We start from the raw sequence: 12,400 nt of genomic DNA, 5'->3' as shown, positions 1-12,400 counted from the left end.
AAAGGCAAAGAATATAGTTTTAAGAGATTTTTATGTTGATGATATGTTAACTGGTGTAAAAGATAGTTCGGAAGGTATTGCATTGATAGACGAATTGCAACATCTGCTAAAAAGTGGTGGCTTTGAGCTTCACAAATGGTCGACAAGTGAACCGTCATTGTTAAAAACCTCTGGCTTAACAAACACAGATAGTGACAATATTCATCGTGTAATAGAAGACAAACCATTGAAAGTTCTGGGATTGGAATGGCATCCGGACAATGATGAATTCAAATGTAATGTCGGTGTAATAGAGTATCAAAGTGTTCCGACTAAAAGAATTATTTTGTCATTCGTAGCAAAACTATTCGATCCATTGGGGTGGATAGCTCCGTTTGTAATTCTCGCTAAAATGATCCTTCAGCAATTGTGGAAATTACAGTTATCATGGGATGATCCTGTAACAGAAGAGATTGATCGAAATTGGAGAAATCTATGTAGAGAAGTTAAACTTTTGAATTCTATAAATATACCTAGGAAAATTCTGCTACCTGATTATTTTCGATGTGAACTTCACGGATTTTGTGATGCGTCTGAAAGAGGTTATGCAGCAGTTATTTATACCAAAACTTGCAATAACTCTGACATTAATGTTAAACTCGTAACAGCTAAAACTCGTGTAGCACCATTAAAATCTATTACGATTCCAAGACTGGAATTATGTGCAGCAGTGTTATTGGCACGCTTAATTCAGTCTGTAAAAGCTGCATTAGTTATAAATTTTGATTTAGTGCAAGCTTGGAGTGATTCACAAATCGTTTTGTCATGGCTAAGGTCAGATCATAAAAAATGGCAAGTCTTCGTATCCAATAGAGTTTCTGAAATACAATCCATCTTACCACCTGAGAACTGGAGTCATGTTGATGGAAAGGAAAATCCAGCTGATTGTGCTTCACGTGGATTATTTCCTGCAGAACTATTATCTCATCAATTGTGGTGGAATGGTCCTTCTTGGTTAAAGTGCAGTGAGATTGCCTTATCTAAAAATATTCTTATAGATGAAGAGGCATTACCAGATGCACGTAAAACAGTCTCATTTGTAGTTTCTGAACCTGTACAGGAACTTGCTATTATATCAAATATATCTTCATTTCAAAAGTTACAACGCATATTTGCTTGGATATTAAGATTCATATCGAATTCTAAAGTAGCATATCTAGAAAGAAATACGTCTTTTTTATCTAGTAATGAAATTCGAGCTGCAACTTTCTGTATTGTCCGAATAATACAGCGATTTCACTTTTTTAAAGAAATTCAATGTTTGGAGTTGGGAAAGGACTTACCTACAAACAGCAACCTCCTTAGCTTGTGTCCAATTTTAGATGACAACAAAGTGTTACGTGTAGGAGGAAGACTGAAAAATGCGCAACTATCAGAAAATGAAAAACATCCAATCTTATTACCTTCAAAACACAATCTGACAGAAATCATAATTAGACACTTTCATGTCAAATATCTGCATGCAGCACCAGAACTTCTTCTATCTTTAATTAGACAGCAAGTTTGGATCATAGCTGCTAGATCTGCTATCCGAAAAGTAGTAAAATCTTGTATCACGTGTTGCAAACTTAGAGCTAAAACTGCAAGTCAAATAATGGCTGATCTACCGGAATCTAGAGTAACACAATCACGACCATTTCATCGAACTGGAATAGATTTTTCTGGACCGTTCATGATTAAACATCGTGCAGGACGTGGACAAAAATCATTTAAATATTACGTATGCTTATTTGTGTGTTTTGTAATCAAGGCAGTACATCTTGAAGTGGTAGAAGATTTGTCAACAAAGGCATTTTTAAGTGCATTGAAACGATTTATTGCAAGAAGAGGGAAACCATTTGAGATTTATAGTGACTGCGGTACTAACTTTAAAGGTGCAGACAAAGAAATCAGAAAATGTTTTTTGCAATGTAAGCAAAATCAAGAAATTCACAAATTTTTGTCTTTAGAGGAAATAAAATGGATATTCAACCCGCCATCATCTCCCCATTTTGGTGGACTATGGGAATCGGCAGTAAAGTCAATGAAATTACATCTAAAAAGGACTGTTGGTGATACTGTGCTGACCTATCCGGAATTTCAGACCTTGATAGCGCAGGTTGAGGCTTGTCTCAACTCTAGGCCATTGTGTCCAACATCGGCTGATCCAAATGATTTAACTGCGTTAACACCTGGTCATTTCCTAATAGGAACGTCTTTAACTGCCATACCTGAACCAGACCTAAATTATAGTTCCTTCAATCACATTGACAGATGGCATGTGAGACAGTTTATTTTTCAGCACTTCTGGAAAAGATGGAGTCGAGAATACCTGTCTCAGCTTCAACAAAGACCTAAATCGCAAAAAAGTCAAAACAATTTAGAAGTCAATGACTTAGTCCTCATCAAAGAAGACAACCTTCCACCTCTTAAATGGAGGTTAGGGAGAATAATTGCTGTTCATTCGGGCTCAGATCAAAGAGTCAGAGTTGCTAGTATTAAAACTGGTCATGGTGTCATAAAACGACCAGTCGTGAAATTGTGTCCTCTTCCTATTCAGACTAAAAAACGATGAACTGCTTCGCATATAATATTTTGTATTATTTTTTCTTATGTTTATCTTTATTACAGACTAAGAAGTTTCAAAATGCTCCAACTGTGTTGAAATCCCCTGGGATTTCAACGAGGGCCAGGATGTTTATGTGAGTATCGTTTGCTTCATTTTATTGTTGCAAACAGCGTAAATTCCTTTTGCTTTTCTTCCTTTAGTTTTGAAGGCTGTCACAAACACAATTCTATCAATCAATTATCTTGTTGCCACACATAAAGTTCAAAACTAAAGGAAGAAAAGCAAAAGGAATTTACGCTGTTTGCAACAATAAAATGAAGCAAACGATACTCACATAAACAGTAGTATTATTATTTTATTGTTGGCAAATTCTGGATGTTCCCAAAAGTTCTCGTGAGGATATATGAAACAATGCTAGAATATTAAATCTGTCCTTGCAATCTGTCAAATTTTGCTGCATCTCCTTTTCCCTTTCGTGGTAATGAGTTTTAAGTACAGAAAACTTTCAAAAATTGGTTGAAAGCACATATAAAAATAATTTTGTTTTTCGTTCTTAATTTTATATTATGCCTAGAAATGATGGAATGATATTTTTAACAAAATTCATCAAGCATTTATAAATTAGATGTGTAAAAATGAATGAACTGCATTAAGGCTGAATATTAAGTGCCTGATGTAGAAATGAGTAATTTAGAATAAGAAAAGTAATGAAGATATTTATGTTTACCCAGCTAAGGATTTAATTTTATATGTCAAACGCATAATGCCTCAAATAATAGCTTATATTTTAGAAGACAAAAAATTGCGCTTTTAAATCGGAATAACAATTATAAAAAAAAAATCCACTAGAGAAACGAGAAACATTAGGAGTGAGATGTATTAAATATTTATATTCTGTCTGTGAATGAAATTATTATATTATCAATGTAATGCACACAGAATTATGATACATTTGCGATTATACATGTTTGAGTGAGGTTAAAATAGCTCTAATCAAAATGAAATCATCAGCTGTTTTAAAACAAAGGAGGGGGATATAATACCAAAAAAGTACTTCATTTGCAAGATTAAATTTTGAATTCTATGAGAAAATTTTGAAGGTGAATTAAAATATTTCTGTAGCATTCAACTTTCAAAGGGTATCCGGACATAATCCCAACAGCCGAAATCCCGACAAGCCAAAATCCCGACAGGGTCGAAATCCCGATTGTCCAATATCCCGACAGGGTCAAAATACCGACACGGGCGAAATCCCAATAAGGCCTAATGACCCCTTAACATACTTCCACAGCTGCAACTAGTATATGCTTTGATGACTAGCAAATCTGAAGAAAATTACAAAAGATTTTTCCAAGATTTAATTGATTTCGCTGAAGAAAATAATATTGAACTGAGGCCATCTAGAATCATTAGTGATCTAGAAAAGGCAGCTATAAATGCTCCACGCACTCAAAATGCTGTCGAGGATTGGCACAGAAGATGGGAGACCTTAATTGGACGGGCCATGTTGGCGTTTATAACATCATAGAAGGATTTCAAAAAGAACAGGAGCATGTGGAATACCAAGTTGAATGCATTCTTCGCGGAGAACAACAACCAAAACGTAGGACGGTAGATGATGACAGAGAAAGGAGAATTATGACTGTTGCGGACGATCGTGATAATTGACCTGTGGTGGAACATCTTCATGCTATCGCTCACAATGTGTCACTGTAAATATGTCTTTTGCATGTGTAAATGATGTTTTCTTTTTCTTAATAAAAAAAATAAAAAGAATTTTATAAATCTTTATTTCAAATTTTAACGGTCATTTCAATTTGTTAAAAATTATTTAAGTAATGACATAATTTTTATGACTTTTTGATTTAAACTTTTAATTAGTAATATGTAATAGTTAGTTAAAAATTGTATTTTATTAAGCTAAATTGAGTGTTTGTATTTAGATATTAACTTGTCGGAATTTTGGACAGTCGGGATTTCGACCCTGTCAGGATTTTGACCATGTCGGGACTTTGGGTTGTCGGGATTTCGGCCCTGTCTGGGTTTTGGACAGACTGTCGGGATTCTGGCTTGTCGGGATTTCGGCTATCGGTATTATGACCCAGACCCCTTTCAAAGTCATCTTTCATTTAATTGTATAGGAGACTTAGTCGATCCCAGGGGCAAATTTAATAGTATTTATTAATATTTATTAATTTTTTGTTCAGACAGTGTTATATATTCCCCTTTTGAATAAAAAAGAATTCGAGGCTAATACTATTTCCTTCTGTTGCATGCATAGAAAGTTAATGTTATACATGCTGATTCAAAGTGAAATTTTTCAGGTGGTTAAGCGTTCAACCAAAATTTATAACCTTGCATTGCCAAGAAGTTGGAGGTAAAAATACTGAAGAATCTATGGGGCATGTTGAAGAATTCTTAAGGTAAATGTGTTCTTAATTTATTGTATATATTTAATTTTGCAGGTATAGAATTAGATTGTTTCATTACTAATATAATAGGTTTTTAAAATTAAAAAAATTGACAAATGGTGCTTGATAAATGAACACTTAATAGTCACATGTTCACAAACACATACGCACATATAAACCATGTCCAGAAAAGTGATTACACAGCCTTTATTTTCACAACTGTTAATCATGGATATCTACTTCCAGTTACAAAAAAAGTTTTAAATGACATGAATATTCATGCTTTAGCGGGGTTTTTTTTGTTTTTTTTTTGTTCAAAAAGTTGAATTTTGCAAATGATTTTATGCAGTTCAAGAAATTTATATTCCCGTTATAAAAAATAAAACACAAGCTTAACTTCCATATGAAAAAAAACTGTCTAACATATTTAATTTCAAAATTTGGGATTTTTGGCATCATTGTCAATTTGCCTTGAGGTGCTTTATTAATAAACATATTAGAATAATTTGAGGTGATTTTTTTTCCTTCGGAAATGTCATTCAGTGGTATTCTTTTGTGGTTTACTAGAGGGTAACCTACTTTAATTTTCAATGTTGATCCATATTGTATGCTGAATGAATTATCTAATTAATTGATAAGCTTTCAAATGCTGAGAGGATTTCATTAATTATGAAGTTTTATTATTTTAGAATCATGATATAATTAATATTCATACAAAAAAAGTCAAACTAGAAATATTTTTCATTTTTAAATTATTCAAACAGTGCTACGAGTTGGCTGTTTGCCAATACTGAAGTCTTCCAGTGTTTTCTAGTACAGGAGTTCTGTAAGATTTTGTGAATAAAATTTCATTTTTGAAAAACATTATGTTGAATAATACTTATAACAATTTGCATAAAGTGCTTATCACTTAATCTGTTGGGTCATCTGAAATTTTCTGATGATAAATACAAATGAAACTGAGCAGAAATGTAGGAAACCTACATTGAACTTTTTAGCATCATTTTATTCTGAGTTTTTGCCAATATAATTTTTTTTTTTTTTTTTCCCCCTGTGACATCTTTCAAGCACCTGGAAAATTTACATTTTAAAAAGTCATTAGGATCATTCTTAAAGAAGTTATTGACATGTTGTTAAATAATCTCAAAGAAAAAAATGAACTGCAGGCCATTCAGAGATTCTTTAAGTAACCTGAAGTGATGCAAATCCAAGAGGGCAAGGTCTTGAATATGGGGGTGGGTGACACAAAACATCTCAAATCATAGTTGTGATAGAAAGGTTGGTCACTTTTGGGCTCTTTGCATTGATTTTTTTTTTTTTTTTTTTTTTTTTATATATATATTAAAACTGCCATTTGGAAACAGTATTTTTCTGAATTTGTCTGATTTGGTGGCAGCAATTTGTAGTATATAATTTCTTTGTAGTCTCTCCATGCACAAAGCATTATTTTTTTTGGATGCAGAGCCCTTTTGGTATTACTAACCAAAAGAGATATTTTGACTAACCTTATGATCTTTCTCATGTAATGTTGCATAGTTCAGAGCTGAAATTTACAGACTTGTAGTTCTCAAACTACCTTGGAACTGTGTCATAAGAAACAGCACACATTTTGCTGGCAGTCTAATTAGCATTTTTTTTCCATTTTAAAATAAATGAGCATAATATGTAATTAAAAGATAGTAATAATAATATGTAATTACTCTTAAATTCAAAAGAGTTTTATGTAATAATATGGTTGCAGTAGCACATGAAAGTAATTTGCTACCAAAATTTTTAAGTGTTTATGTGTAAAATATCACATTTTTACCTTTATTGGTAAAAGCAATTTGATGGACAAATATTGGGTATATTCTGCTGTAACTTTGATTTTCAAAAACTCAGCAAATTTTGCACATTGTTGATGGCAATGTTCTAAGCAGGGCCAATAACATATTATAAATACGAAAGTAATATATCTGAATTTCCTGTATGGGAATTTCAGATTTTATGAAAATTTTAATTCAGAGTTAAATAATAATTAAAAAGTAAATAGAGTTTACTATCTGCAAGATTGCATTTTAACTAAAGGTAAAAAATTTTTAACTAAAAAAAATTTTTAATTTTTAAAAATTAAGAATTAAATGCTTCTATGCACTTAACCAGTAAAATCCGAAGATATTTTTAAATGAGTGTTAAAGTATTATAAGTGCTAATTATTAAATTTTCTTTATCATGTCAACTAAAATATATAACAAAAATCAGAAGTTGAAGGAAAGTTTATATGTAATAAGCAACACTGTAGAAATAAATTTTAATGTAGATTAAAAGTTGTGTAAAGAATGCAGATAAAGTAATTTGAACTCTGAGATATTTTTGTATTGTGTTAAACATACATACATAGTTTGGTAGCAAAATAACCATCAGAATGGGAATTGTCTTAGGAAACAGAATGAATTGAACAATGCAGAAGTGAATAAGAATAAAAAAGGTGAATTTATCGATTAATAATAGGTATTGTCACGTCTGGAATGGATGGCGAGGCAGTGACCTGTAGGAGTCTAGGAGAGAAGTACTGTGCAGGATTTCTATGAAGTTTTCTTTACAGCATAAGAGTTACATAAATGCATAGAATTTGAAATTCCTCAAAATAGTTTTAAATACATATATTGTTTCTGCTTATGCTGAATTTAGTTTTGCAACTGTTAGTCATAAACTTCTTGTAACAGAACCATATTAAATGATACAGATATCCTCCCCCTTTTTTTCATTTTTAATCTTCAAAAATAAATTTTATAAAGTTAAAAATAGTTTATATAATGCAGGTTCACATGCTGGAGACATGGTTAAAAAAATAAAGGAGCTCTCACAGATGGCCTGTCTGCTTTGTCAGCTGGAGCTGGAAAGGATGATTTAATCACGTTCATCTGTTTTATGGGTTTCTGCAGGATTTCTGTATTTAGAATTGATGTCCAGATGTATGGAAGAGAAGGTGTCTTGTGCAGCATGGTTTTATAGTGATTTCCTGCATTTCTCTGATTTTTAGCCTGTTTTTATGCAGGGGGTTTGGGTATGATTTTGACCTTGTCGCATTTAATTGTTGAATATGGATGCTTGGTGAAGAATTTAACCAAAAATTTGCTATTTTCTTTAATGAAGTGGCTGGCAGAGAACCTGGAAATAGCTTTTTTATGTTGAGTAATCATTGTTGATAATTTTCTGGATGTTGAGTCATATATTGAGTTTCTGTGCTAGTATCTTTGCTACAATTTGGTATAATATATATATGTCTAAAGTATCTACTGTGGCAATGTCTGATTTATATGATTTTAACGATTTTCAGACTGATGGGACTGGGGTAATGAAAAGTTTATAATCAAATCTTTTAAAGATGGAGTACATATGTGGAGTGATTTGGTACTAGGGAGAAATTCCAATAAATTTGCTATTATTTGATCAGTAACGACTTTATTTTTGTAGAAGTGATTGTAGGAGCTGTTCCCCTACCCCATTTTTATGGTTGAGTTTTTCCTTATAATCAAGAGTATATCTGTTGTTTTTAAACACTTTTAGTATGTAATTATATTCAGTTTCATAAAACTGGTGTGCAACAAAAATTGTTGGCTTATTTTAAGTAAAAGGCAGCTGTTTTAAGCTTTTATTTTTTATTTAAAATGTAACTCTAAACAAATTTTATAAAAATTGTGAAATATATGTCTTTACATGCCCCCTGCTCCCTAAGATTATGTTAGTAAAGATTTACACTCATTATAAAGAATATGGCATTAATAGTGTGACTCAAGTAGGAAAAGAAATTTACCAAGATATTTAATTTCTGAGATGATTATGACATACCATGTCAGCGCAGTTTTGAAAGTTTGGCTAATTTGAAAATTTTAATAATTTTCTGTAAAGTGATTACAGGCTCCTTGAGCAGATGCTGACTAAGTATATACATTCTAAGCCTTATATATGTGTTTTATGTTGCAGTAGTAAGCTGCCCCTGATTAGCATTGTTCATCCTGTAGTTTGATTTCTATGATGAATGAAACAAAGTTCTGCTCAGATTTTTAAACTGTTAAATATAAAAGTCATCAGTGTCACATCGTGATATGGTTTATGCTGCCCTGATCGGTATAATATTTAGTAGTCCTGGCTTCTGTATATTTCATTGGGTTTGGGTTTGAATCCTCTGGGAGGCATGATGTTTGTGTGGCTTAATGACATTATAAATATATGGTGAGCTGAAGTCCTGTTGAGTGGCTTAGCGATTGGGAAAGAGGGGTGTCTTCAGGCCTTACCCTTGGGGGTTGATCTCCATGAAAATCGGGACAGAACTGAGCAAAGTAAGTGATCCTGTGACCTATTATGCTGGTAAAGGCCCATGCAATTTTAAAAAGATTCAAAGACAACTATGGATTTAATATGAAAAAACATCTTAATTGCAGATATTTACAAAATTTAGAAGCAGTAGATATGCAAAAATGATAAAGCTTGTTTTCAAAACATAAAATTTATCATCAAAAGATTAAAGGTGCTATACAAAATGCTGTTTAGTGGAACTGACCTGGAATGATGTGTAGCAGGTGTTGGCAACCTTTTTTTGGCTGTGGGTCAAAATCAATCACAATGTGTGTATTAAGAAGATGTTTTGGGCCAGTGGTGTTTTCATTTTAAAACCATCAGTTTCGGTGAATAATAAGTTTGTTTGAGAAAATAATTCTAATATGCTTTAAACTTTAAACGTAAAAATTTAAATTACAATTTTACTTATAAAAACAAGCATAAGTGAATTTCATTAATAACATTTTAATAACAAAAGCATCTGAATTTTTTGGTGTTTAAGCTCTGCCTGTTCTTACTTAAAATAAATTTTGTGTGTGAAAATATTTGCTTGCATTTATAAGTTGAACAAAATGCCTATTTTTTCGCTACTGAAGTCATTCTTGGACTACTGAACATCTCAGAGTGGATGAGGAGAATTGAGCTAACAGTATTAATGTTCTCAGATGTCAAGGAATTATAGAACAGCACTGTCAAACTTATCAATTTCTTCTTGAAATTATACTACAATTTAAATTTAAAAATAAAAATGTGTGTTCTTGACTGGAAATTTGTAATCAAACAAAAGTGTTATTGTTATTTAGTTTCAATTAATGTTTTTATATATTCTTCAAGTGTTTGTTTCATATTTGCCTTTATATATTAACCTTATTTCTGAAACTGAAGTGGGTTGCTCGATGACCTGTGGGTCATAGAACGCCCAGACCTGGTGTATAAAATTGTCATTCTTTTTCATGAAAGTGCTTGCTGTCACAAGGGCCAATTTGAAAGTTTTGCCATATGGTCATTATAATCCTGGTTTTTGGTATCTGTGTTTAGTACCTTTGTCTCCTTTTGTCATTCAACTTATTGTCTGCTTCATTTTAGTGTACTTGCCCCCCCCCCCGAAAAAAAGCCATATACGAGGGATAATATGCAAGTTAGGTAAAAAATTGCAGCCTTAACGTTTAGTCTCAGCAGCAATGCAGTTCTTTCTGAAGAAGTACAGAATTGCCTCAATGAAGGCAATGATGCCTAGATGCATGAGGATTTATAGTTTTGGTGCTTTTTGGACTTTTCATTGTTATATTTAAAAAACGGTCTTGGTTAACTTTGAACCATTTTTCCGAATAAGTATTAGATGAGAAATTTTGCATATTCTGGATGTTTTAGAAGTGAAATATTTAGAAGAAAACTGAGAATACAAATGTTTTCTTGCTAAAAGTTGGAGAACAGAAAAACTAAAATAATTTAAATGGATTGAATTTCATTGTTTCCTTTTGTTTTGGGGGGGGGTTAGCACTCATTACCTTTTTTTTCCTACAGCTTAGAAACCAGCAGAATATAGCTAACATCATGAAATATGTTCTAGAATCGGCATAATTGGTGGAAAAATAAATTACAATAAATAAATAAATATATAAAATGTAACATAAGGGCAAAAATTTTAATGCCTCAGTTTAAAGCATTTTTTTAATGAGTTAAGCCATCATGTAATTCCTTTTTTATAGCAATGTTTTTAATTACATAAAGCAATGAAATGGTGCTTGAACATTTTTCATCATTAACATATTTTCAAAAAACTTAATTTTATGGAATTCCTTTGTGTATTCCTTATGGTTCCTTGAATATCATGATCTTTCTTTACGGCCATAAAGGCTCTTCATCATTTAATACAGCTTTCATGAGTCACACATGTAGCTGAAAGGTGCAGGTAGAAAATTATAGAGGGCTTATCTTCAGCATATAAAATTTCTGAGTTGAATGAATTGTGTGCTTTTAAAAGATATAGAGTGTTCCAAGCATGTGGCATCATTCTGGCTGCTGCTATGTAAAGAATATTCTTAACATCAGCATTCAGTATGTTTAATGACTATAAGGATGTGATCAAAGTTGCGTTTTTTAACTATATTTATGTAATATAAAATGAGTTGAAAACTTACCTCATCTGAGAAATCTGGTGAAGAGACCTTGCTTTGATTACAAAAATTAATCTTTATTTATATATGTTATATTACTCATTTGAGGAATGGACATTGGGCATTTTTATTGGTTGTCACTCTAGCATCATGTATTTCATAGAACTTGTTATGTAATAATTATGTAACAGGCAGACACAAACATTCTCTTAATATATTTTGTCAATGGAAAGTGGGAAAACTAACTGGCTGGATTCTTGTGTCTGTTCTTGTGTCTTAGAATTATTTGATCGTTAAGCAGAGCAGGTTCATATGATTTTCAGCAAAATAATGTATGTTGTCAAAGACATCCACATGACCACACACTTACCAGATAATTGTCAGTTAAAAAGTTTATAATATCTATAACATTTATCTAAAAAAGCGTAAGATCATTTTCAGCCAGTCTGCATGGGTATGCCAAGCAGTAACTTGAAGTAGAGAAAGCAAAACATAAATGTATTGCTTTTGTTTTAAGCAGAAATGGAAGACTTTGATCTCAAATATTTTTGTAACAACTTTGTTTTAGTGTTTATAATATATTAAAGTAAAAATTAAATTACTTCAGTGCTTTGATGTCAGTTTTGAGAGATTATCCACAGTTAATACTTTGTTCTCTCTAATTTTCTTGCTAAAGCATCTGTAATTGCATATTGATAAGTAATGAAATGTTATAGTGTTTTTACATTAGTTGTAGAAATTTTTTTATTTATTCCGTTCAGTAAAGTGTTAAAGTGTATATAATTTATATAATTTGTATTTTTTAGAGCTCTCATGACGAGTGAAGAGCTGTCTCCTTTTGGTCAATTAAGGCTATTTCTTGATGAAGATATCAGATGTCCAGAAAAATAAGAAACATAATCAGTTATTTTTGTAAGCCTTAAAAATGTTTTCTATTAAACTCTTTGTTGTCATTATATAAGCAT

General features: G+C 31.8%; 1 protein-coding gene across 7 annotated transcripts in view; it reads left to right on the top strand.

The window, feature by feature from the left end:
• Nucleotides 1-12,400, top strand: part of LOC118180802 (inositol polyphosphate-5-phosphatase A-like) — a 126,390-nt gene that overhangs the window by 67,661 nt on the left and 46,329 nt on the right. For all 7 annotated transcript variants that reach the window (XR_015040099.1, XR_015040097.1, XR_015040096.1 and 4 more), the window contains 2 exons: nt 4,912-5,010; nt 12,242-12,347. The gene's annotated coding sequence lies outside the window, so the exon portion shown is untranslated. The remainder of the gene's footprint in view (nt 1-4,911; nt 5,011-12,241; nt 12,348-12,400) is intronic.

This window comes from Stegodyphus dumicola, chromosome 3 (assembly GCF_044657685.1).
Source record: "Stegodyphus dumicola isolate Sdum_Otavi_A_Nest chromosome 3, ASM4465768v1".
Taxonomy (NCBI): domain Eukaryota; kingdom Metazoa; phylum Arthropoda; class Arachnida; order Araneae; family Eresidae; genus Stegodyphus; species Stegodyphus dumicola.
This window is presented reverse-complemented; position numbering and strand designations above follow the sequence as displayed.